This window comes from Schistocerca serialis, chromosome 1 (assembly GCF_023864345.2).
Source record: "Schistocerca serialis cubense isolate TAMUIC-IGC-003099 chromosome 1, iqSchSeri2.2, whole genome shotgun sequence".
Classification (NCBI taxonomy): domain Eukaryota; kingdom Metazoa; phylum Arthropoda; class Insecta; order Orthoptera; family Acrididae; genus Schistocerca; species Schistocerca serialis.
Genome location: NC_064638.1, coordinates 1,205,353,781 through 1,205,379,319, shown reverse-complemented (window position 1 = coordinate 1,205,379,319; position 25,539 = coordinate 1,205,353,781).

The window sequence follows — 25,539 nt, the reverse complement described above, 5'->3', positions numbered from 1 at the left end:
TCGGTGTTGTTGGGGACTGTTTAATTGGGCCGTATCTGCTACCTAGGCCATTAAATGGCAGGCACTATTACAATTTTCTCGCCAGAGAATTGCGAGAATTGCTGGAACACGTCCCGCTCCCTACAAGACAACGCATGTGGTCCCAACATGACGGGGCGCCGGCACATTTCAGTCGTCGTGTGCGTCGATTCCTGGACCGACGGTCCCCAGAAACGTGGATTGTCAGAGGTGGTACTGTACCATGGGCTGCTCGATCCCGAGATATGTCCCCTCTGGACTTTTTTGTGTGGGGAGGGATGCGCAGCCTTGTTTGCGCAACTCCTGTTGCATCAGAAGAGGATCTGGTTGCCCGGATAGTAGCAGCAGCAGGAACAATGCAGGATACTCCTGGGGTTTTTGTCCGTGTCAGACAGAACACGATCCGACGGTGTAACCTTTTTTTACGTGTCAGTGGAGGCATTTTTGAAAACCTACTGTAATTGAAATTGGGTTTTGTTAATGTGTTGTCTCTTGGTAATACAAAATTTAAAAAATGTTTGTTGGTTTAATTAATTTGCCGCCAGAGAAATCTTCCTCTATCGGTTTAAATACTCCTCATAGGAAAAAATGACATTACGGAAAAAATATTTGTTTTCATGTCCCCTACAGTCTCCCAGAGTTTGTCGGTTTAAATACTTTTCTCGCTGTATGTGCGTGTGTGTGTGTGGAGGGGGGGGGGTGAGTGAGTGGGTGGATTGGTGGCTGGGTGAGCGTGTGGGCGTGTGCACGCGTTAGTGTGAGTAGACAGTGAAGAGAGATTAAGTGCGGAGCCAGGCGTGATAGAAGCGGTCGCGGTCCAGCAGCAGCGGAAGCGCAGCGTCGCAAGTAGGGGCGGGCGCGACGCTAGCGCCACACTCCCAGGCGGCCGACAATCGAGTTTAGGAGGCAGCCGCTAGCCAGCGGTCTACCGAGCCGCCGCCGCAAACTGCCTCCGCTCGGACGAGCCCAGAAACTGGGCGCAGCTCCAGCCACCGTAGCCGAGACCGTGTTTTACGAGCGACGCCCTGAACACTGTGTGCGTGTGCGTGCACGAGTGTGCGTGCGTGCGTGTGCTTGTTCGTTGACGTGCATGCGTGCGTGCGCGTATGTGCGAGTGTCTGTGTGTGGGTGCGCGCGCGAGAGTGTGTTCGTACGTGCTCGTGTTCATACGTGCACTTGTTCACATATACGAGGTTCACTCCAAAAGAAATGCACACTATTTTTGTAAAAATACAGTTTTCATTCTGCATGTGTGTAGATACCACAGTCTAACATAACAGTCGCGACACTTCGCCTCGATTTTGTTGCCTACAGCGCCAGCAGCGCCCCAAGCGGCTGGTAGGTTGAACTGTGAGTTCGGCGCGATCGTGAAAGCGAATAGTGATTGATTATTTTGATTTATACAATGGTTTATACCATCGGGAGCGTTTGTAGCGCAATAAATTGCAGCAACAACAGGAAGAAGACACCACAGCTGTCTCTTGTTAGGTTTCCTAAGGATCCTGAGACGTATATACCATCATGTTACTAAACTGTATCGTCAGGATTCACTTGCAAACTATGTGTATATAAATGATGAATGTATCGTTTTAGGAGCAGAAAATGGCTTGTTAATAGCAGACGAGAAGACCTTATGAAGAAAGACCCACTTTACCCGCATAATAATATTAGGTTTTGTCCGCTACATTTCGAAGAAAACAAGTTCATGAACGCAGACAATAACAAACTCGTGTGGAATGCAGTACCCACACTGTTTGACATCCTAAATAAGCCACCTCAACTGACGATGAAGAGGAAACTGCCACAAAGATTCGACAGTCAATCTAAAGCTGTAAAACAGTCGTATGACACAGAAGCAGCCAGTTCAGCTCTCCATGTATCAGTGCCAGCTGTTCATGTCTTACAAAAGCGTGTGAAGTGTCAGAATGTGCAGATCGAACGAAACTATTACGGGACAAGGAAAGTGCCAACAGACAGATTGTTTGAAAATTATTCAAATATTTGGTTTTTCGTGAAATGTAATGTAATCGGCTCATTATAATGTTTTCAGCATATTTCTGCCACTATTTGGCAGTTGATTTACCCACTTTGAATAATATAAAGATTTAGGTCGTACTTGTGGCAACAGGCAACAGTGACACACACAGTAGGCCTACAGAACGATAAACGAGCTGTCGATCGCTTTTGTATGTAGAGGTACATGTCTGTGCTTCTTACATGTGAATCTGTGTGTTTATATTCTTTTGATATCAACGTGGTAAGCTGCAATTCTGTCCAATGTCACAAGTGTTTCTTCACGAATGTGTTGTAGCTTGCCACTCTATTCATGGTTTTTGTCCATACTTGCGCTTATTTTAGAATCATTAATAGAAACATATATGCCTTCCGATACTAAACAAACCCTTGGAGGCAAGAAAATAACTCGAATAATTCGGAGATTACGTAGGAAATGGATGTAAACAAACATTATGCTTACAACGCGTCTGACGTTCACCTTACCTGCCGCTTGGAGCGCTAATGTCGCTTCATCTGTCAAACGGCAACAACTTTTACAGCAGTGAGTGTCGCGACTGATATGTTAGACTGTGGTAGATACATCCTTCCCGCTTGTTTTCAAACTTAGTTCAACCTGTTCCCGTGAGTGGCGTCGTCACAGCATGTCTTCAAGATGGCTGCTACACTTGACGTTCGTCAGAAGCAACGTGATGTCATAGAATTCCTGTGCTGTGAAAACGACACAGTGAGAAACATCCACAAGTGGTTGAAAAAGGTGTCTGGAGATGCTGCTGTCGATTGCAGCATAGTTAGTCAGTGGGCAAGCAGGTTACGTGCTGAAAGCGGGCACGGCAGTATTGAGGATTGTCCTCGCAGCGGCAGGCCTCCTACTGCACACACTCCTGACAATGTGCAGAGAGTTAACGAATTGGTGACTGCTGACAGACGCATCACAATGAACGAATTGTCACGCTACGTTGGGATAGGGGAAGGAAGTGTTTGCAGAATACTGAAAGTGTTTGGGTTAAAAAAGGTTTGTGCCAGGTGGGTTCCTAGGATGTTGACAGTGGCTCACAAGGAAACAAGAAAAACGGTGTGCAGCGAACTTTTGGAACAGTACGAGAATGGTGGAGATGAATTTCTTGGAAAAATTGTGACAGGTGATGAAACATGGCTCCATCATTTTCCACCAGAGGCGAAGAGGCAATCAATGGTTCAAATGGCTCTGAGCACTATGGGACGTAACATCTATGGTGATCAGTCTCCTAGAATTTACAACTACTTAAACCTAACTAATCTAAGGACATCACACAACATCCAGCCATCGCGAGGCAAAGAAAATCCCTGACCCCGCCGGGAATCGAACCCAGGAACCCGGGTGCGGGAAGCGAGAACGCTACCGCACGACCACGAGCTGCGGACGGCAATCAATGGAGTGGCATCATGCAAATTCACCCAAGAAAAAAAATTCAAAACCACATCTTCTGCTGGAAAAGTTATGGCTACAGTGTTTTCCGATTCCGAAGGACTCTTGCTTGTGAACATCATGCCAAGTGGAACCACCATAAATTCTAATGCATATGTGACAACACTGAAGAAACTTTAGGCTCGACTGAGTCGTGTTCGACCACATCGGCAAAATCAGGATGTTTTGCTGTTGCACGACATTTAACGGCCACACGTCAGTCGAAAAACCATGGAAGCGATTACAAAACTCGGCCTGACAACACTGAAACACCCGCCTTACAGTCCTTACCTGGCTCCATGTGACTATCGTCTCTTTGGGAAACTGAAAGACACGTCAGTCGAAAAACCATGGAAGCGATTACAAAACTCGGACTGACAACACTGAAACACCCGCCTTACAGTCCTTACCTGGCTCCATGTGACTATCATCTCTTTGGGAAACTGAAAGACTCTCTTCGTGGAACAACGTTTGAAGATGGTGGCTCCCTTGTGCACGCTGCCAAACAGTGGCCCCAACAGGTTGGTCCAGAATTTTACCGTGCGGGTATACAGGCGCTGGTTCCAAGATGGCGTAAGGCAGTTGAGAGGGATGGAAATTATGTGGAAAAATGAAAAAACTGTTCCTAAAGGATGTATCTACACACTGTAAAACTTTCAAACATGTAGAATAAAAGATGGATTTTAAAAAAATAGTGTGCATTTCTTTTGGAATGACCCTCGTGTTAATGTATCAGTACGTACGCGCACTTGCTTTTGACAGTAGGATAGCTCTTATTTTAACGTTTTTCCTTTCTTGTCTGTCTGTTTGGTGCATTATTTTGCCTCTTATTTTAAACTAGCGTACCAACGAATTAGAGATTTGAAATTTTAAACATTGCTTATATCTGGAAGACAATGCAATATTAACTCGGTTTGTTATTGGTCTGTTCAGTAGGAGTCGCGGTGGGACTAAAAAAATGTTTGGTAAGCGCTGACATCTCGACTTCCCTGCAGAACCTGCGTGCTGTGTGGATAGTATTGACATGAGTTCAGTTAGTATGCGAGTGGATGAACACAGCTGAGTGGGGAGAGGGGAAAAGAGGAGATGGACAGAGAGGGGTAGTGTATGAGATGTGTGTGATGTATGTGGGATATGTATATACATGTGAAGCTTCATGTAAAAAGCAAATATATACATAAATAATATTGTAACGCAATTTTTATATTCTGGCTGTATATTGTAATGTAATTTTTATATTCTGGCTGTATATTGTAATGTAATTTTTATATTCTGGCTGTATATGCCACTGTACGTAACTCTCTCGGCGTAAGCGCCACCTGCCTTTTTGATGTATAACTACATTAATTTTACCAAGGCTCCCATACTGTTATAACGGGAGTGTTAAACGCGTTCCTTCTTTTTATTGTTACTTTATCTAAGGATATTATTAATACTGATAATTTACACGTTGCTTTTGTACGCTAATCGGCACATGGTTCGCGCCATGAGCGCCACCTGCCCTGGCCGCAGAGTAACTACGCTGGCCGATTACACTCAGTCGCTTGTGAGCTCTGCAACAGCCATGTACTAATTTATATTTACGTGACAAACCCTATTTTTAGGGCTATATTTTAATTTTGACAAATGGATCTATGCAGACATTTATAAAAACGGCGATGATACATCTGTCCATACTAATGTAAAATTGTAAGTACCAGTCGTCGTTCTCATATTTTTGTAATGCAAGAGCTCTCTAATTTGTGTTAAAATACATTCTTGACTTAAGTTCCATACCTTTCTAATGTAAGCTATGATGTTCATTGTCCTTAGGCCACCTTCTGAAGAAGACAAATTTAAATTTGTTGAAACCTAGGTAACGAATTCTTTATCCATTGCAACTGGTCGGCTGTTTATAATTTTATTACGCGGAACCGTTGCTGTTGTGCAGCTATGTTTAAAATACTGAAATTATGAAAATAAAATATATAATCTCATCAAAATGTTTAAAATACAAAGAGACAATTCAGACGCCCAAAACCAGAAACCAGAAAATAATTATTCAAACAAAAATAAATTTCTAATATAATAAATTTTTTAATTATATTAAAAAGTATAACATCAATGGAAATCCCTGGGTGGAATAATATATAAAATAAAGGAAAGGAAATGACTCAGCTATAGCCGACTGATGTGTAGCACATAGAAAGTCGCAACAGAAAAAAGCATTTACACTAGCTTTCAATCTCTTGCACTTTCTGTAGTTGAAGTACACACAAACGCGTAAACAACCACACGCACACACACACACACACACACACACACACACACACACACGGTCACGGTGAGACAAATGGCTCTGAGCACTATGGGACTCAACTGCTGAGGCCATTAGTCCCCTAGAACTTAGAACTAGTTAAACCTAACTAACCTAAGGACATCACAAACATCCATGCCCGAGGCAGGATTCGAACCTGCGACCGTAGCGGTCTTGCGGTTCCAGACTGCAGCGCCTTTAACCGCACGGCCACTTCGGCCGGCACGGTGAGACAATGAGAATAGTTGCCTTTTCTTTATTTTACGTACTTTTCTTCTTTTTTTGAGTCATCAGGCTTCTGACTGGTTTGATCCGGCCCTCCACGAATTCGTCTCCCGTGCCAACCTCTTCATCTCAGAGTACCACTTGCAACCTACGTCCTCATTTATTTTCTGAACGTATGCCAATCTCCGTCTTCCTCCCCTCTACAGCTCCCTCAAGTACTATGGAAGTCATTCTCTGATGTCTTAACAAATGTCCTATCACCCTATCCCTTTTCCTTGTTAATGTTTTCCACGCGTTCCTTTCCGCCGGCCGCTGTGACCGAGCGGTCGTAGGCGCTTCAGTCCGGAACCGCGCTGCAACTACGGTCGCAGATTCGAATCCTGCCTGGGGCATGGATGTGTGTGCTGTCCTTAGCCTAGTTAGGTTTAAGTAGTTCTAAGTCTAGGAGACTGATGGCTTCAGATGTTAAGTCCCATAGTGCTCAGTCATTCGAATTATTCCTTTCCATTCCGATTCTGCGCAGAACCTCCTCATTCCTTATCTTATCATTCCATCTAATTTTCAACACTCGTCTATGGCACCACTTATCAAATGTTTCGATTCTCTTCTGTTCCGGTTTTCCCACAGTCCATGTTTCCTACCACACGATTCGGTGCTCCAAACGTACATTCTCAGAAATTTCTTCCTCAAATTAAGGCCTGTGTTTCATACTAGTAGACTTCTCTTGGTCAGAAATGCACTTTCTGCCAGCGCCAGTCTGCTTTTGATGTCCTCCTTACTCCGTTCGTCATTGGGTATTTTACTGGCTAGGTAGCGGAAATCCCTAACTTCCCCTACTTTGTGACCACGTACTAAAAGGAATAAAACAATTTCTTGTAACCCCATACTAGGCAACGGCCTTGCCACAGTAGATACACCGGTTCCCGTGAGATCACCGGAGTTAAGCGCTGTCGGGCTTGGCCGGCACTTGGATGGGTGACCATCCAGCCGCCATGCGCTGTTGCAGTTTTTCAGGGTGCAATCAGCCTCGTGATGCCAATTGAGGAGTACTCGACAAAATAGTAGCGGCTCCGGTCAAAGTAAACCACCATAACGACCGGGAGAGCGGTGTGCTGACCACACGCCCCTCATATCCGCATCCTCAACTGAGGATGATACGGCGGTCGGATGGTCCCGATGGGCCACTTGTGGCCTGAAGACAGAGTGCTTTCTAACCCCATACTGATGTTTAATCTCTTACAGGTCTTATGAAACTTTGTAAGTTTTTAATATGTACGAAAATACTTGTAAGATTTCTAACGAAAAATGTGGAGTGAATGCAGTAGATAATAATTCCGAAGTGGAATGCATCAATCATGCACTGCATGGACCCCATGTTTTGTCATCAATCTTAGAAACACAAATTTTCAGAACTGATCTGTTTGTTGCTAGAAAACATTATTTTATACTCTTTAGTCTCATTTAACAACATTATTTCAAATAAGATTTATTCCTTTGTCCCACCACGTAGCTTGACTCCACAGTAAAAAAAAAATTAAAAAAAAAATTGTGGCCCATTTGACTTCCCACCCATCTAGCTGGTCGTGACAGTGTAGGTTACGTGCTCTAGTTCTGCCATATGGCACGTGTGGCGCCGAGCTGGAGAGCCAGTGACATGCTGAGCCTTTCTGCGGTGGCACCAAATAGTGTTTCGTAGCTAGAAGCACTGAGCTGAAGCACACACCTGATCTGAAAGCCAGAGCTGGGGAATCAACTGACGATTCTGCTGCACGTCGCCGGAGGCCATTCCTTGGAGCGACGGCCGAGTTTGTCTGCAGTCTGTGGTCTGTCCCTGGATGTGCCGGCTCAAGAGCCTTCAGTACTGAAAGGAGGCGGCCAGATCAACTTGAGCCAGCACTGGAGGCTGCTGTGGGCAGCAGTGTGCAAGTCGTTGTCCTTGTATAGCGTGTCGGCCGGGCTTGTTTTGCTTCGGTGTAACTGGCCCCAGTAGTTGTTGCAGGACGGATTCTGGGCGCCGAGCGGTTCTATGCGCTTCAGTCTGGAACCGCACGACCGCTACGGTCGCAGGTTCGAATCCTGCCTCGGGCATGGATTTGTGTGATGTCCTTAGGTTAGTTAGGTCTAAGTAGTTCTAAGTTCTAGAGGACTGATGACGTCAGATGTTAAGTCCCATAGTGCTCAGAGCCATTTTGATTCTGGTGGAAAAGTAGTTCATTGACAACCACGAAGAAAAGAAGAAAACAAGACCTTGAGAAAGGAGTGTGCTGCGGGGCCGAGAGTGGTGTGGAAGCAGGGGCAGTGGTCTGAAACAGTAATGCGGACATCGTCGACCTTTGCTAGCAGATTCCGGTGTCCAGAAGAAGATGGCAGCTTATAGACAGTGAGAACGGACGGTGGAGAGTTCCGTTTTCGGCAGTACAGAGCAGAGAATAAAATTATGTGACGTGTGCTTCGGTGTGCCATAATCTTAGCTGGCGGGCATTAGTAGTTGTGAGAGTTTCGACCGACTAAAATACAGTGCGACAGTGTGGGCTGGGATCAGTAAGTCAGCCTCATGTAGTCGCATGTTGCGAAGAACGGCAAGGCCTTGAGGATTCGGGTTGTGCTGTAACTGTATTTATGTGTGAAACTTCCTGGCAGATTAAAACTGTGTGCCCGACCGAGACTCGAACTCGGGACCTTTGCCTTTCGCGGGCAAGTGCTCTGCCAACTGAGCTACCGAAGCACGACTCACGCCCGGTACTCACAGCTTTACTTCTGCCAGTATCTCGTCTCCTACCTTCCAAACTTTACAGAAGCTCTCCTGCGAACCTTGCTCAGATAATTGTCCTAAAAGGACAAATTATCTCGGCAGGACAGTGACGCCGCCATCCGGGCGTGAGTCGTGCTTCGGTAGCTCAGTTGGCAGAGCACTTGCCCGCGAAAGGCAAAGGTCCCGAGTTCGAGTCTCGGTCGGGCACACAGTTTTAATCTGCCAGGAAGTTTCATATCAGCGCACACTCCGCTGCAGAGTGAAAATCTCATTCTGGAAACATCCCCCAGGCTGTGGCTAAGCCATGTCTCCGCTATATCCTTTCTTTCAGGAGTGCTAGTTCTGCAAGGTTCGCAGGAGAGCTTCTGTAAAGTTTGGAAGGTAGGAGACGAGATACTGGTAGAAGTAAAGCTGTGAGTACCGGGCGTGACTCGTGCTTCGGTAGCTCAGTTGGCAGAGCACTTGCCCGCGAAAGGCAAAGGTCCCGAGTTCGAGTCTCGGTCGGGCACACAGTTTTAATCTGCCAGGAAGTTTCATATCAGCGCACACTCCGCTGCAGAGTGAAAATCTCGTTCTGGAAACATCCCCCAGGCTGTGGCTAAGCAATGTCTCCGCTATATCCTTTCTTTCAGGAGCGCTAGTTCTGCAAGGTTCGCAGGAGAGCTTCTGTAAAGTTTGGAAGGTAGGAGACGAGATACTGGCAGAAGTAAAGCTGTGAGTACCGGGCGTGAGTCGTGCTTCGGTAGCTCAGTTGGCAGAGCACTTGCCCGCGAAAGGCAAAGGTCCCGAGTTCGAGTCTCGGTCGGGCACACAGTTTTAATCTGCCAGGAAGTTTCATATCAGCGCACACTCCGCTGCAGAGTGAAAATCTCATTCTGTATTTATGTGTGTTTGCATCGTGTGCCCCTGGTCCTAGCTGAGTGTACCATTATAGCTTTTTAGCTGAAAACACAGCAAGACCGAAGTGAGATCATTGTGTATCAGCTGTAAGTCATTGTACTTTTGGATTGTTTATGCATTTTCCGTGTAGATTCCGTAGTGGGCTGTAGATGATCGTAGATAGTGTTGTCTTATCCGTTGACTGTCTGAAATGTGGTGGGCGTGTTGCTAGTAGTGCGTTGTACATCATTACAGCAACCTTTCTCGATTTTATTTTGGTGCCCTCTTGCAAAGTCATTTGCAGACAAAAGCAATATGGTCTTATTTACATAGTGTGTGCCTGTATCTTCAGATAAGTTTAAACTGTATACCATTGCTGTCCAGCTTGGAGATTAGGTTCTTTTATTACTGTGGAGCTAAAAATCGTTTTATTTCTTTTTTATCTGATGTTTTGTTATGGTGGGGCGAATAACTGTTTTATTTCTTTATTATCTAAGCTTCTGTATTATAGGAGGTTCAGCACAACGGTTTGCTGTATTCATTTGTGCTTTGGTTCTGCAGAGCGTTTTTTAATAGATTGACAGACCAACATTGAACAACTCGCAGCCAGCCTCCAATCCCACCCAAATCCTGCGTCACTAAGTATTACACTGGAGTAGCTGATTAAACAGCTACTTTCAACTTAATTATTAAATCTGTTGTATTAACTTTTACTGTATATACAGTTTGTGAAGTCAATAAGACTAGGAAATCAAGTTTCTTTTTATAAATCCGTATTCTTTCTTGTGAAATTTATCAGATCTATTTAAAGAACCTGACATTATAGAGAGAATTAATGTTAAAAGGAGTCAGTGGATGGGTCATGGGATCAGATCACAAAATACAGGTCATATAGATTCATCAAGGTTATATTAGAAGAATCTCCAGAAGGCAAAAGTCTCAGGCGATTGAGAGATCAGATTTTCAAATATTCAAATAACTTGGAAAACGACTAAGTTTTCTGAAATTCACTCTTTGCAGTGACTAGCTTGGCAACTTGTTGCTAATCCAGCAGCAAATTAGCTTGCATATCGTGTTAATACTTTAAACTTATTCCTTAGTGTAAACTCCTGCACATTTGACTACATTTCTTAAGCATTTACTTATTTTCAGCGGTTTCCCAATTAGCGTCAAACTTGACGATATTTTTAAAAAGCATTGTACTTCGTTTTTTTATTTCTTTTAAAATTAAAAAAAAAATTTCTCGGGTTTCAGCATTTAATGGATTAAAGACACTTTCGAAATAAACTTTTCAAATGCTCCGCAGTTCACGCTTAAATGTCAGACAGAGGTTCTTGAAGCCAGTCACATACAAAAAATAACTTCTCCATTCCTACTGGACTTAGCCTACAGACAACGAATTTCTTTTATTACTTCAAAAAATACAGCAGCTAACTATTTTGTACATATTTTTATTTTTAGTTAATTGCATGGACTGGTATAAATAAAAATATGTTTAGTGTGTCTGGTTGTTCTATTTCCTAAAGTAATATAATCTACAATCATAGAGACCAACAGCCAGTAAGCTGGCTAAATCAAACGTATTACTTTAGGGATAAAATTGGTCCCTCCTTGAAGTTATTTGAGAATATTACGGTGTAGCGGGCAGTTGAATGGCGTCACTGCCGTTCGCAGGTGCGTGTTTAAGACAGAAACATTGGATGGCAGTCGATCTATAAAAGCAAACGAGGGAAATAGTGGAAGGAAAACGCCAGATGTCTTCTCAAGTTGTGACGAAGGGTCGCAATGTCGCAGACATTTTAAACAGATGATGAGGTAATTTCAGGTTGAGTACGACACAGATGTTTATAAACGATGTCAGTAAAGCTATGTCGGGACCATTACGTAACAACCCAATTCACGAGTGGACGGCGCGTTAACGATAGCTCAGTAATGCGGAAGCGTTCGATATCATCCTCCGACTAATTCATCAGACGACAACGGATTCTAACTGCAGACGACTTCTTGGAGTCAATTTCCACGCCGCGAGATAATAAGACAAGGTGTGTCCCCTTCCGAGCCTAGCGTGACGATTACAATTATTTCAGTCGGGAAACAATAACATCGCCCGGTCTCTCCACAGCCAACAAATATCAGATTTTCTCGGAAATTCATTCAGGTGAATACAGTAGGCGACAGGCCATACTTCTTGAATGAAATCACTGCCACCATTTAACAGGAAGTTTTTATTATTGATTTGTTTCACTATCGCGATTTAGGCTGTAGAACCATTTTCGAGCGCAGTGGTCAAAAAAGTCAGTACGTAACTATAAAACCATGTCTGAATGACTGTCAGTAAATAACATACATGTCTGAACTGATACTTCAGGGAATTCTTTTATTCACAAACCTATGTATGTACAGACCCACTGTAAGTGTAAATTATCGACAGATGACATTGTATCCGTTTCTATTAGCGGTCGAGAAATTCCTATGAAGTTTTAACTGATACTTGTTGGCAAATTAAAACTATATGCTGGATCGGGGCTCGAAGCCTGAGCTACCCGAGGACGTATCACATCACTGCACACTCCGCTGCAGAGTGAAAATTTCATTCTGGGAATTTCAATTGGTTGGTGATACGGCGCTCAGTTAGTAACGCAACACACTTATTTTATCAGCCAATTTCGATGGTGCGGTATTTGTTGTGGCACGTCGTGGAATACTCCTACTTCATAATTGCGTAGGCTTCCGCGGCCAGAGTCAGACGACATAAAAGTTTTCTGGGTTTGGTACCGCGTCATGATGTAAAAACTACTGCTGCTGGAGGAAAACCAATGTATCGGCCACCATTGCAGCGCCCTTCTTCTGGGTCTAACTTTTATGTCGATTCCTACTTCAGTCCGTGTACAGGGTTATTACAAATGTTTGAAGCGATTTCACAGCTCTACAATAACTTTATTATTTGAGATACTTTCACAATGCTTTGCACTCACATACAAAAACTCAAAAAGTTTTTTTAGGCATTCACAAATGTTCGATATGTGCCCCTTTAGTGATTCGGCAGACATCAAGCCGATAATCAAGTTCCTCCCACACTCGGCGCAGCATGTCCCCATCAATGAGTTCGAAAGCATCGTTGATGTGAGCTCGTAGTTCTGGCACGTTTCTTGGTAGAGGAGGTTTAAACACTGAATCTTTCACATAACACCACAGAAAGAAATCGCATGGGGTTAAGTCGGGAGAGCGTGGAGGCCATGACATGAATTGTTGATCATGATCTCCACCACGACCGATCCATTGGTTTTCCAATCTCCTGTTTAAGAAATGCTTCTGCTTTAGCCTTTTCCGTAAGATTTTCCAAACCGTCGGCTGTGGTACGTTTAGCTCCCTGCTTGCTTTATTCGTCGACTTCCGCGGCTACGCGTGAAACTTGCCCGCACGCGTTCAACCGTTTCTTCGCTCACTGCAGGCCGACCCGTTGATTTCCCCTTACAGAGGCATCCAGAAGCTTTAAACTGCGCATACCATCGCCGAATGGAGTTAGCAGTTGGTGGATCTTTGTTGGACTTCGTCCTGAAGTGTCGTTGCACTGTTATGACTGACTGATGTGAGTGCAATTCAGGCACGACATACGCTTTCTCGGCTCCTGTCGCCATTTTGTCTCACTGCGCTCTCGAGCGCTCTGGCGGCAGAAACCTGATGTGCGGTTTCAGCCGAACAAAACTTTATGAGTTTTTCTACGTATCTGTAGTGTGTCGTGACCATATGTCAATGAATGGAGCTACAGTGAATTTATGAAATCGCTTCAATCATTTGTAATAGCCCTGTAGTTTCATGATGTTCCGATAGATTGTGGCACTATACGTAGCCTTCAAAGTGGTGTGTGTGTCGGAGGTAAGTTCCAGGCAGAGGCCTCTCATTCAGTTTCTTTTGGCGAAAAACCAGAGCATCGACAGATATTCATAGGCGCTTGCAGATTGGTCACAGTGACCTAGCAGTGAACAAAAGCACGATGAGTCGTTGGGCGACGTGTCTGTCACCGTCGCAGCAAGGTCGCGCAAACAGGTTCGACGCCACGGGCGCTAGCCAGCCGCGTACAGCTGTGACTAGTGTAATGTTGGAACGTGCGGAAATTTTATTGGATGTGTTCGACGGATCACAAACAAACACCTCGCTGCACAGCTGGACGTCGTTGTTGCTGGCACAGTCGTCCCCCAGTTGTAGTACTCAAAGATGTGTGCTCGCTGGGTTCTCGCATTTTCCGACATCCATCTTTTTGGCGCAATGAAGGATACGCCCCGCAGGGAGCGGTACTTGGATGATGGAAGTGTTACTGATGCAGCAAGATGTCGGCTCCGACATCGACCAGTAGAGCGGTACTATGGGGGCTTACAGGACCTCCCTGTATTACTAACAAGTAGCTGATTAAACAGTTACTTTCAACTTAATTATTAAATTTTTTTATTTTACTATCTACACAGTTTGTTGCCTAGTCTGAGGCTCAGTAAGACGCGAAAGCCGTCGCATTGAACGAAGATGATGATGAAAAATAGCGTTTTGTAGCCAAAAGAGTACTATTTTAATCCTGAATAAAACCAACCTACTTTCAGAAAAAAAAGTTGCATTTCTTATAGAACGCCCCTCGCATTTAACTATGGTCCATTGGGAAAGACGAGGGCTACTAGAAAGCCTTGGGTAACAGAAGAAATATTAAATTTAATTGATGAAAGGAGAAAAGATAAAAATGCAGTAAATAAGCAAGCAAAAAGGAATAGAAACGTATCAAAAATGAGGCCGACAGGAAGTGCAAAATGGCTAACCAGGGATGGCTACAGGACAAGTCTAAGGATGTAGAGGCATATATCACTAGGCGTAAGATAGATACTGCCTACAGGAAAATTAAAGAGACCTTCGGAGAAAAGAGGACCACTTGTATGAATATCAAGAGCTCAGATGGAAAGCCTGTTCTAAGCAAAGAAGGGAAAGCAAAAAGGTGGAAGGAGTATATAGAGGGTCTATACAAGAGCGATATAATTGAGAACAATATTATGGAAATGGAAGAGCATGTAGATGAATATGAAATGGGAGATATGATGCTGCGTGAAGAGTCTGACAGAGCACTGAAAGATCTAAGTCGAAACAAGGCCCCGCGAGTAGACGACATTCCATTAGAACTACTGATAGCCTTGGGAGAGCCAGTCCTGACAAAACGCTACCATCTGGTGAGCAAGATGTATGAGACATGCGAAATACCCTCAGACTTCAAGAGGAATATAATAATTTCAATCCCAAAGAAAGCAGATGCTGAGAGATGTGAAAATTACCGAACTATCAGATTAATAAGCCACAGCTGCAAAAGACTAACACGAATTCTTTGCAGACGAATGGAAAAACTGATAGAAGCCGACATAGGGGAAGATCAGGATTCCGTAGAAATTTTGGAACACGACTTATCTTAGAAGATAGATTAAGGAAAGGCAAACCTACGTTTCTAGCATTTGTATACTTAGAGGAAGCTTTTGACATTGTTGACTGGAATACTCTCTTTCAAAAAATGTTCAAATGTGTGTGAAATCCTATGGGACTTAACTGTTACGGTCATCAGTCCCTAAGCTTATACACTACTTAACTTAAATTATCCTAAGGACAAACATACACACCCATGCCCGAGGGAGGACTCGAACCTCCGCCGGGACCAGCCGCACAGTCCATGACTGCAGCACCTTAGACCGCTCGGCTAATCCCGCGCGGCTACTCTCTTTCAAATTCTGAAGGTTGCAGGGGTAAAACACAGGAAGCGAAAGGCTATTTAAATTCATACAGAAACCAGAAAGGGAAGCAGTGGTTGCGAAGGGAATGAGACAGGGTTGTAGCCTCTCCCCGATGTTATTCAGTCTGTATATTGAGCAAGCAGTAAAGGAAACAAAAGAAAACTTCGGAGTAGGAATTAAAATCCATGGAGAAGAAATAACAACTTTGAGGTTCGTCGATGACATTGTAATACTTTCAGAGACAGCAAAGGACCTGGAAGAGGAGTTAAACGGAATGGACAGTGTCTTGAAAGGAAGGTATAAGATGAACATCAACAAAAGCAAAACGAGGATAATGGAATGTATTCGAATTAAATCGGGTGATGTTGAGGGAATTAGATTAAGAAATGAGACACTTAAAGTAGTAAATGTGTTTTGCTATTTGGGGAGCAAAATAACTAATGGTGGTCGAAGTAGAGAGGATATAAAATGTAGACTGGCAATGGCAAGGAAAGCGTTTCAGAAGAAGATAAATTTGTTAACATCGAGTATAGATATAAATGTCAGGAAGTCTTTTCTGAAAGTATTTGTGTGGAGTGTAGCCATGTATGGAAGTGAAACATGGACAATAAATAGTGTAGACAAGAAGAGAATAGATGCTTTCGAAATGTGGTGCTACAGAAGAATGCTGAAGATTAGATGGGTAGACCGCATAACTAGTGAGAAGGTATTGAATAGAATTGGGGAGAAGAGAAATTTGTGGCAAGTTCTGAGGCATCAAGGAATCGCCAATTTAGTATTGGATGGTAGCGTGGAGGGTAAAAATCGTAGAGGGAGACCAAGAGATCAATACACTAAGAAGATTCAGAAGGATGTAGGTTGCAGTAGGTACGGAGAGACGGAAAAGCTTGCACAGGATAGAGTAGCATGGAGAGTGCATCAAACCAGTCTCTGAACTGAAGTCCACAATAACATGAACAACAACATTGGGAAGTTATAGAAGTTAGAGATATAACAATCTTTTAAATAAATGGTCACTGATCTTGTGGAAAGCCGACAAAAGATTTCTTCTCATCTTCTGCAGTCACCCTGGCCCCCTCACTCAGCATCTTGTCGTTTGAGTATCTCTTTTGATAGGATAATCTAATGCAACGTGCTGCTCGGCCTGTTGACTTCGGCTGCTGATGAGGTTCAAAAATGGTTCAAATGGCTCTGAGCACTATGGGACTTTTCATCTGTGGTCATCAGTCCCCTAGAACTTAGAACTACTTAAACCTAACTAACCTATGGACATCACACACATCCATGCCCGAGGCAGGATTCGAACCTGCGACCGTAGCAGGTTCCGGACTGAGCGCCTTAACCGCGAGGCCACCGCGGCCGGCTGCTGATAAGGACTTAGCTGCTTCTCAGCGCGCGGTGCTCGATCAGCCTCAAAAATCCGGAATTATGCATCCGCGGACGTTAAATCTGCCGTTTCCGCTGGAATTATTCTAAGTCCGTTATCAGTCACTTACGTTATACAATTTAGACATTGCTACATAAATAACACACTGTTGCTATGTAAGCGTAGACTTCCGCGGGCGTTGTCACTCCCAGTAAAATATTTTCTGAGCTGTTGACCGTATTGTCAATATATAAAATTGTCCTCGGTCGACCGCTATAGCTAGTGACCTTCCTCAGCGCTTCGTATTGGGCTCAGCATAAAGCCCTGAGGAAGACGCTTTCAGTGACTACCGAGGTCGCTGATATGCAGTACCTAGCAGTAGGTGGCAGCACAATGCACCTAATATGAAAAACGTATGTTTTTGTGGGTGTCCGAATACTTTTGATCACATAGTGTATGTACTTCAATGTCGCGACAAGATAAACTACTTCTAACATCAATAAACACGCCACCGCCAACCGTGTTCAGCATATTATTTCGGAACACAGTTAGGTTCTTCGCAAAAATTTCGGCTGAAATTATTTCCGGCTTTAGCCAGCTTTCAGTGCCTATAACGATTTGAGCATCAGTGCTTTCTATTAGCGCTTGTAGCTCTGGTACTTTCCCAACACAGCTACGACAATTTACAACTGTTATACCGATGGTTCGTGTATCTACATTATTCCTGTGTTCGGCCTGCACCTTTTGCGACTGAAACCTTTTTTGTGTTTTCTCGAGACCCTCTAACCTAAAAAATCCCCCAGTCCACGGCGCACAGCCCCGGCTACCCGTGTAGCAACCTCCTGCGTGTAGTGTACTCCTCACCTATTCAGTGGAACTCGAAACCTAACCACCCCATGGCGCAAGTCGAAGAATCTGCAACCAACTTGTCTGAGCCTCTTATTCAGACCCTCCACTCGGCTCTGTACCAGAGGTCCGCAATCGGTCCTGTCGACTATGCTACAAATGGTCGGCTCTGCTTTCATCTCTCAAGCAACGTTGGCAGCCTTTACCACTTCTGTTAGCCGCTCGAAACCAGAGAGAATCCCTTCTGATCCAAAGTGATACACATCATTGGTACCGCGTGCTCTTCATGGTATCCGGAAGGACCCGTTCCACGTCTGAAATGACTCCATCCGGTATGCTCGCGGAGTGTACATGGGCTTTCTTGCCCTTCTTGGCAGCCGTGTCCCAAAGGATTCAAAACTGGCTCCGAGCACTATGGGACTTAACTTCTGAGGTCATCAGTCCCCTAGAACTTGTTGTTGTTGTTGTGGTCTTCAGTCCTGAGACTGGTTTGATGCAGCTCTCCATGCTACTCTATCCTGTGCAAGCTTCTTCACCTACCAGTACCTACTGCTACCTACATCCTTCTGAATCTGGTTAGTGTATTGATCTCTTGGTCTCCCTCTACGATTTTTACCCTCCACGCTGCCCTCCAATGCTAAATTTGTGATCCCTTGATGCCTCAAAACATGTCCTACCAACCGATCCCTTCTTCTAGTCAAGTTGTGCCACAAACTTCTCTTCTCCCCAATCCTATTCAGTATCTCCTCATTAGTAATGTGATCTACCCATCTAATCTTCAGCATTCTTCTGTAGCACCACATTTCGAAAGCTTCTATTCTCTTCTTGTCCAAACTGGTTATCGTCCATGTTTCACATCTATACATGGCTACACTCCATACAAATACCTTCAGAAACGACTTCCTGACACTTAAATCTATACTCGATGTTAACAAATTTCTCTTCTTCAGAAACGATTTCCTTGCCATTGCCAGTCTACATTTTATATCCTCTCTACTTCGACCATCATCAGTTATTTTGCTCCCTAAATAGCAAAACTCCTTTACTACTTTAAGTGTCTCATTTCCTAATCTAATCCGCTCAGCATCACCCGATTTAATTTGACTACATTCCATTATCCTCGTTTTGCTTTTGTTGATGTTCATCTTATATCCTCCTTTCAAGACACTGTCCATTCCGTTCAACTGCTCTTCCAAGTCTTTTGCTGTCTCTGACAGAATTACAATGTCATCGGCGAACCTCAAAATTTTTACTTCTTCTGCATGAATTTTAATACCTACTCCGAATTTTTCTTTTGTTTCCTTTACTGCTTGCTCAATATACAGATTGAATAACGTCGGGGAGAGGCTACAACCCTGTCTCACTCCTTTCCCAACCACTGCTTCCCTTTCATGCCCCTCGACTCTTATACCTGCCATCTGGTTTCTGTACAAATTGTAAATAGCCTTTCGCTCCCTGTATTTTACCCCTGCCACCTTCAGAATTTGAAAGAGAGTATTCCAGTTAACGTTGTCAAAAGCTTTCTCTAAGTCTACAAATGGTAGAAACATAGGTTTGCCTTTTCTTAATCTTTCTTCTAAGATAAGTCGTAAGGTTAGTATTGCCTCACGTGTAGTATTGCCTCCTAGAACTTAGAACTACTTAAACCTATCTAACCTAAGGACATCACACACATCCATGCCCGAGGCGGGATTCGAACCTGCGACCGTGGCGCTCGCGCGGTTCCAGACCGTAGCGCCTAGAACCGCTCGGCCACTCCGGCCCTGGGCTACGCGACCTCCCATTCGACCACAGGTGAGGGGTCAGCCTCAGTGCGAGCACTAACTGGGCTGGACACTAGTAAGGACTCTGCATCTGCACTCAACAGTCACAGTCTTCATCCATACTAACAAGGGAACCTCCCCATCGCACCCCCCTCAGATTTAGTTATAAGTTGGCACAGTGGACAGACCTTGATAAACTGAACACAGATCAATCGAGAAAACGGGAAGAAGTTGTGTGGAACTATGGAAAAAATAAGCAAAATATACAAACTGAGTAGTCCATGTGTAAGATAAGCAATATCAAGCAGAGTGTCAGTGCAGGAGCGCGGTGGTCCCGTGGTTAGCGTGAACAACTGCGGAACGAGAGGTCCTTGGTTCAAGTCTTCCCTCGGTTGAAAATTTTACTATATTTATTTTCGCAAAGTTATGATCTGTCACTTCGTTCATTGACGTCTCTGTTCACTGTAATAAGCTCACTGTCTGTGTTTTGCGACCGCACCGCAAAACCGTGCGATTAGTAGACGAAAGTACGTTCCTCTCCAATGGGAACCGAAAACATTTGATCGCAAGGTCATAGGTCAACCGATTCCTCCACAGGAAAACACGTCTGATATATTCTATACGACACTGGTGACGGCATGTGCGTCACATGACAAAAATATGTTGTCATATGGTTCAAATGGCTCTGAGCACTATGGGACTCAACTGCTGAGGTCATTAGTCCCCTAGAACTTAGAACTAGTTAAACCTAACTAACCTAAGGACATCACACACATCCATGCCCGAGGCAGGATTCGAACCTGCGACCGTAGCGGTCTCGCGGTTCCAGACTGCAGCGCCAGAACCGCGCGGCCACTTCGGCCGGCTAAAATATGTTGTCGACCCACCTAACTTGTACACTTAGCGAATGGGTAAAAAGATTCTTCTACCTTGCCCAATTTAGGTTTTCTTGTGGATGTGAGAATAACTCCCAAAAAAGTGATGAAAACATAAGAGTTTGTCACATAAACTGCAACAAATGAATGCAACAGTTTCACAGTCACACAGTTTTCCCTGTGCTCTGTCAAAACATATGTTTTTAACGTTTTCCAATTTTTTCCGTGTGTAGACCGTCAAATCCTGCATATGTCCAAGCAAATCTGAACATGACCTGGAATTTTCGAGAGCGAAGTTGATTGTGTGAGTGCCTGAACTTTGATAATTGACACACGTCAATTGCTAGAAAATAAAAAAGTTAAAATTTTTACTCGAGGGAAGACTTGAACCGAGGTCCTCTCGTACCGCAGTTGTTTACTGCTAACCACGACACCACGGCGCTCTCCAGATCATATTGTCCTTCATGCGTCGTATGTTACACATCGACTACTCAATTTTGTATATTTTGCTTATTTTTTTCATAGTTCGACAAAACTTCTTCCTGTTTTATCGACTGATCTGTGTTCAGTTTTTCAAGGCCTATCCACTGTGCCAACTTATAACTAAATCTGAGGGGGGTGCGATGGGGAGGTTCACTTGTAAGTGCCGCTGAAAACTAAACTACCCAGGTAAACGGACTATCGGCACGTGCTGCAGAACTCTACTACAGACGGTGATGAAAACGCATGAACTGTGTCTAATAAAGTAGATTAAGACACAGAGATTCAAAAACCTAAGTACCGAAGCTCTCAGGTGAAACTAAATAATTCGCCCCTGATTAGGAACTTGTAATGTGTCACAAAATCGTATTACTTTCCGAGGCAAACGAAAACGCGAGAACTGTGGCTGTTAGATTTTAAATTAACACGTAGAACCTCAAGAAACTAAACTACTAAAGCACTCAGATGACATTATAAAATTCGCTCCTGGTTATGAACTCGTAAAAGTCACAAAATTGGTTACTTCCGGCAGAGCGGTTCTAGGCGCTACAGTCTGGAACCACGCGACCGCTTCAGTTGCAGGTTCGAATCCTGCCTCGGGCATGGATGTGTGTGATGTACAATCAAATTCTTTTAGTGGAACAAAGAAGTTCCTATGCTCTCCTTTGTTCCTCTAACAGAATTTAATCGTTCAATATTTTTACTTACGATACAAATCGATGCGGGCACGCTTGCCCCTATTCATAATGCTGGCGAACACGTTTCGACACGAAATTGCCGCTATCTTTGTATGCTCATGGACGAGCCGTGTATGGGCTGCAATTGTTAAATCCGCGCGATCTACCGTAGAAACGCTAGAACTAATAGAGGCCGATATTGCCGGACTTCCCCTCAGCCTTTTCTCACTCCCTACACAATTTTCGGCCATTACTATTATTTGTGTCACGAGCTCCCCCCAACAACGGCTATAGTGTTACAGAATACATTGTGTTTGTTACACGTATACATTATTCTTAGAGACTAGAGATAATTTCTATGGCAAAACAACGTTTGCCGGATCAGTTATAACATGTAAAGATTTTCGGAGGCGGAATGAAGTTCACTGCGTATAGCTAGTGTGATTCTAAAGTAACTGAAGGAACGACCAAACAGTATCTTGTGTTCCCATGTACATTAAACTGTAGCTACAACACTCTCCATACGAAACCCTTTTAGAAGTACTAAAATGGATAAGTGCGGAGAGAAGGCTACGAAACGTACTCCTCCAGAAGAAGGGGGAGTTTAGTGATAAGTCCATATATAACTAGGCGCTGGAAGGGGTAGCACTGGAGAGAAGTAGCAGAGACAAATAAAGACTAGAATATTCGAAACGTGTTATTAGGTAGAAACTACGACAGGTTGAAAAGATAAGCACATTATTGAGAACGATGGAATACCTCACCAAGTCATTTGAAAGAGTGGTGACTTAGAAAAATGATTATCGCACTTCGAAAAACCGGACATATCTCTACATGAATACAATCAGCCAGCTTTCGTCCTCCGTGTGTTTGGTACGTAGACCAGATTCACTGAAAAGCGATACGCACGTGTGGTTTTACTATATCACTGGGTCGATATTTGGATGTATTATTCCGGCAGAATGCTGTGTTTCAGTTTCCACAGGGACGATGCAGTGTTTTCCATTGATATTTCATCGTCCTGCCCGGCACGCACGTTGGGCTGCATTCTCCGCTCGCTGAGGGACACGTGTGCTTCAAGCAGATGTCACAGGCACGGCGTCCATCCAGAGGACTAAGCAATCCGTAAACCGCAACTCCGTGAAGAACACAGGCGACTGTAACAAACATTAGGTCATGTGTTAAACACACGACAGTTTAAAAATGATTAGGGTTCTGAGTTTTTCAAAGCGACATCCATATACAGGGCCAACCCGAACTCCTGAGACATAATTTGTGAGGTTGGTCAGGAATATTTTGTGAATATGAAGATCCATTGGAAGAATCCTAAGGAAATGCAATCCGAAAACAAAGGAAGTAGGTTACAGTACACTTGTTCACCCACTGCTTGAATATTGCTCACCAGTGTGGGATCCGTACCAGATAGGGTTGGTAGAAGAGATAGAGAAGATCCAATGGAGAGCAGCGCGCTTCGTTACAGGACCATTTAGTAATCGCGAAAGCATTATGGAGATGATAGATAAACTCCAGTGGAAGACTCCGCAGCAGAGACGCTCAGTAGCTCGGTACGGGCTTTTGTTGAAGTTTCGAGAACGTACCTTCACCGAGGAGTTAAGCAGTATATTGCTCCCTCCTACGTATATCTCGCGAAGAGACCATGAGGATAAAATCAGAGAGATTAGAGCCCACACAGAGGCATACCGACAATCCTTCTTTCCACGAACAATACGAGACTGGAATAGAAGGGAGAACCGATAGAGGTACTCAAAGTACCCTCCGCCACACACCGCCAGGTGGCTTGCGGAGTATGGATGTAGATGTATTTTGGGTTGTTTTCCTGCCTAGGTAGCGGAATCCTTTACCTTCATCTACTTCGTGACCATCAATCCTGATAAGTTTCTCGCTGAATTTGTTTCTGCTACTTCTCATTACTTTCGTCTTTCTTCGATTTACTCTCAGTCCATATTCTGTACCGATTATACTGTTTATTCCATTCAACAGGTCATGTAATTCTTCTTCACTTTCACTGAGGACAGAAATGTCATTAGCGAGTCTTATCAGTGATACCCTTTCTCCTTGAATTATGATGCCATCCTTGAAGGTTTCATTAATTTCCGTCATTGGTTCTTCGCTGTATATCCTGAACAGTAGGGGCGAAAGACTACATCCGTGTCTATCCGTGCAATTCGTTCTTGGTCTTCCAGTCTTATTATTCCCTCTTGGTCATAGTACATATTGTACACTACTGGCCATTAAAATTCCTACACCACGAAGATGAGGTGCTACAGACGCGAAATTTAACCGACAGGAAGAAGATGCTGTGATATGCAAATGATTAACTTTTCAGAGCATTCACACAAGGTTGGCGCCGGTGGCGACACCTACAACGTGCTGACATGAGGAAAGTTTCCAACCGATTTCTCATCCACCACAAACAGCAGTTGACCGGCGTTGCCTGCTGAAACGTTGTTCTTATGCCTCGTGTAAGGAGGACAAATGCGTACCATTACGTTTCCCACTTTGATAAAGGTCGGATTGTAGCCTATCGCGATTGCGGTTTATCGTATCGCGACATTGTTGCTCGCGATTGTCGAGATCCAATGACTGTTAGCAGAATATGGAATAGGTGGGTTCATGAGGGTAATACGGAACGCCGTGCAGGATCCCAACGGCCTCGTATCACTAGCAGTCGAGATGACAGGCATCTTATCCGCATGGCTGTAACGGATCGTGCAGCCACGTCTCGATCCCTGAGTCAACAGATGGGGACGTTTGCAAGACAACAACCATCTGCACGAGCAGTTCGACGACGTTTGCAGCAGCATGAACTATCAGCTCGGAGACCATGGCTGCGGTTACCCTTGACGCTGCATCGCAGACAGGAGCGCCTGCGATGGTGTACTCAACGACGAACCGGGTGCACGAATGGTAAGACGTCATTTTTTTTGGATGAATCCAGGTTCTGTTTACAGCGTCATGATGGTCGCATCCGTGTTTGGCGACATCGCTGTGAACGCCCATAGGAAGCCTGTATTCGTCATCGCCATACTGGCGTATCACCCGGCGTGATGGTATGGGGTGCCACAGGTTACACGTCTCGGTCACCTCTTGTTCGCATTGACGGCAGTTTGAACAGTGGACGTTACGTTTCAGTTGTGTAACGATCCGTGGCTCTACCCTTCATTTGATCCCTGCGAAACCTTATATTTCAGGGGGATAATGCACGACCGCATGTTGCAGGTCCTGTACGGGCCTTTCAGCATACAGAAAATTTTCGACTGCTGCCCTGGCCACCACATTCTCCAGATCTCTCACCAATTGAAAACGTCTGTTCAATGGTGGCCGAGCAACTGTCTCGTCACAATACGCCAGTCACTACTCTTGATGAACTGTGGTATCGTGTTGAAGCTGCACGGGCAGCTGTATCTGTACTCGCCACCCAAGCTCTGTTTGACTCAGTGCCCAGGCGTATCAAGGCCGTTATTACAGCCAGAGGTGGTTGTTCTGGGTACTGATTTCTCAGGATCTATCCACCCAAATTGCGTGAAAATGTAATCACATGTCAGTTCTAGTATAATATATTTGTCCAATGAATACTCGTTTATCATCTGCATTTCTTCTTGGTGTAGCAATTTTAATGGCCAGTAGTGTATATTATCTGTCTTTCCCTGTAGCTTACCCGTATTTTTCTGAGTATTAGTTGACATTTTCGCACTCTTTTTCCAGGTCGATAAATCTTGATTTTTCTTCAGTCTTGCTTCCATTATGAATCGCGACGTCGGAACTGCCTCTCTGGTTGGTGCCTTTACCTTTCCTAAAGCCAAACTGACTATCATCAATACATACTCAAATTTCTTTTCCAGAGACTATCTCTCTTAATAGATAGTTTATGAAAAGTACATTTTTACTTTGTTCCGTCCCCGTTATGACTAAAATTTCTGAAAGGAGTGCTATTCTACCAACAACTTGGCGAGAGCTGAAAACCTTTCTCCCACCATTTTAAGAGCTGCATAGAAAATTCAGAAAGAACTAAAAAAAAAAGCTATCCTCGTCTGGCGCGTTGTGCTCCCGGATTAACGAGCACTTACTCCCGCTGTCTAATGCTGCGACGCGCTCGCTAGCTGAGGCGAGGCGGACACGCCAACGCGA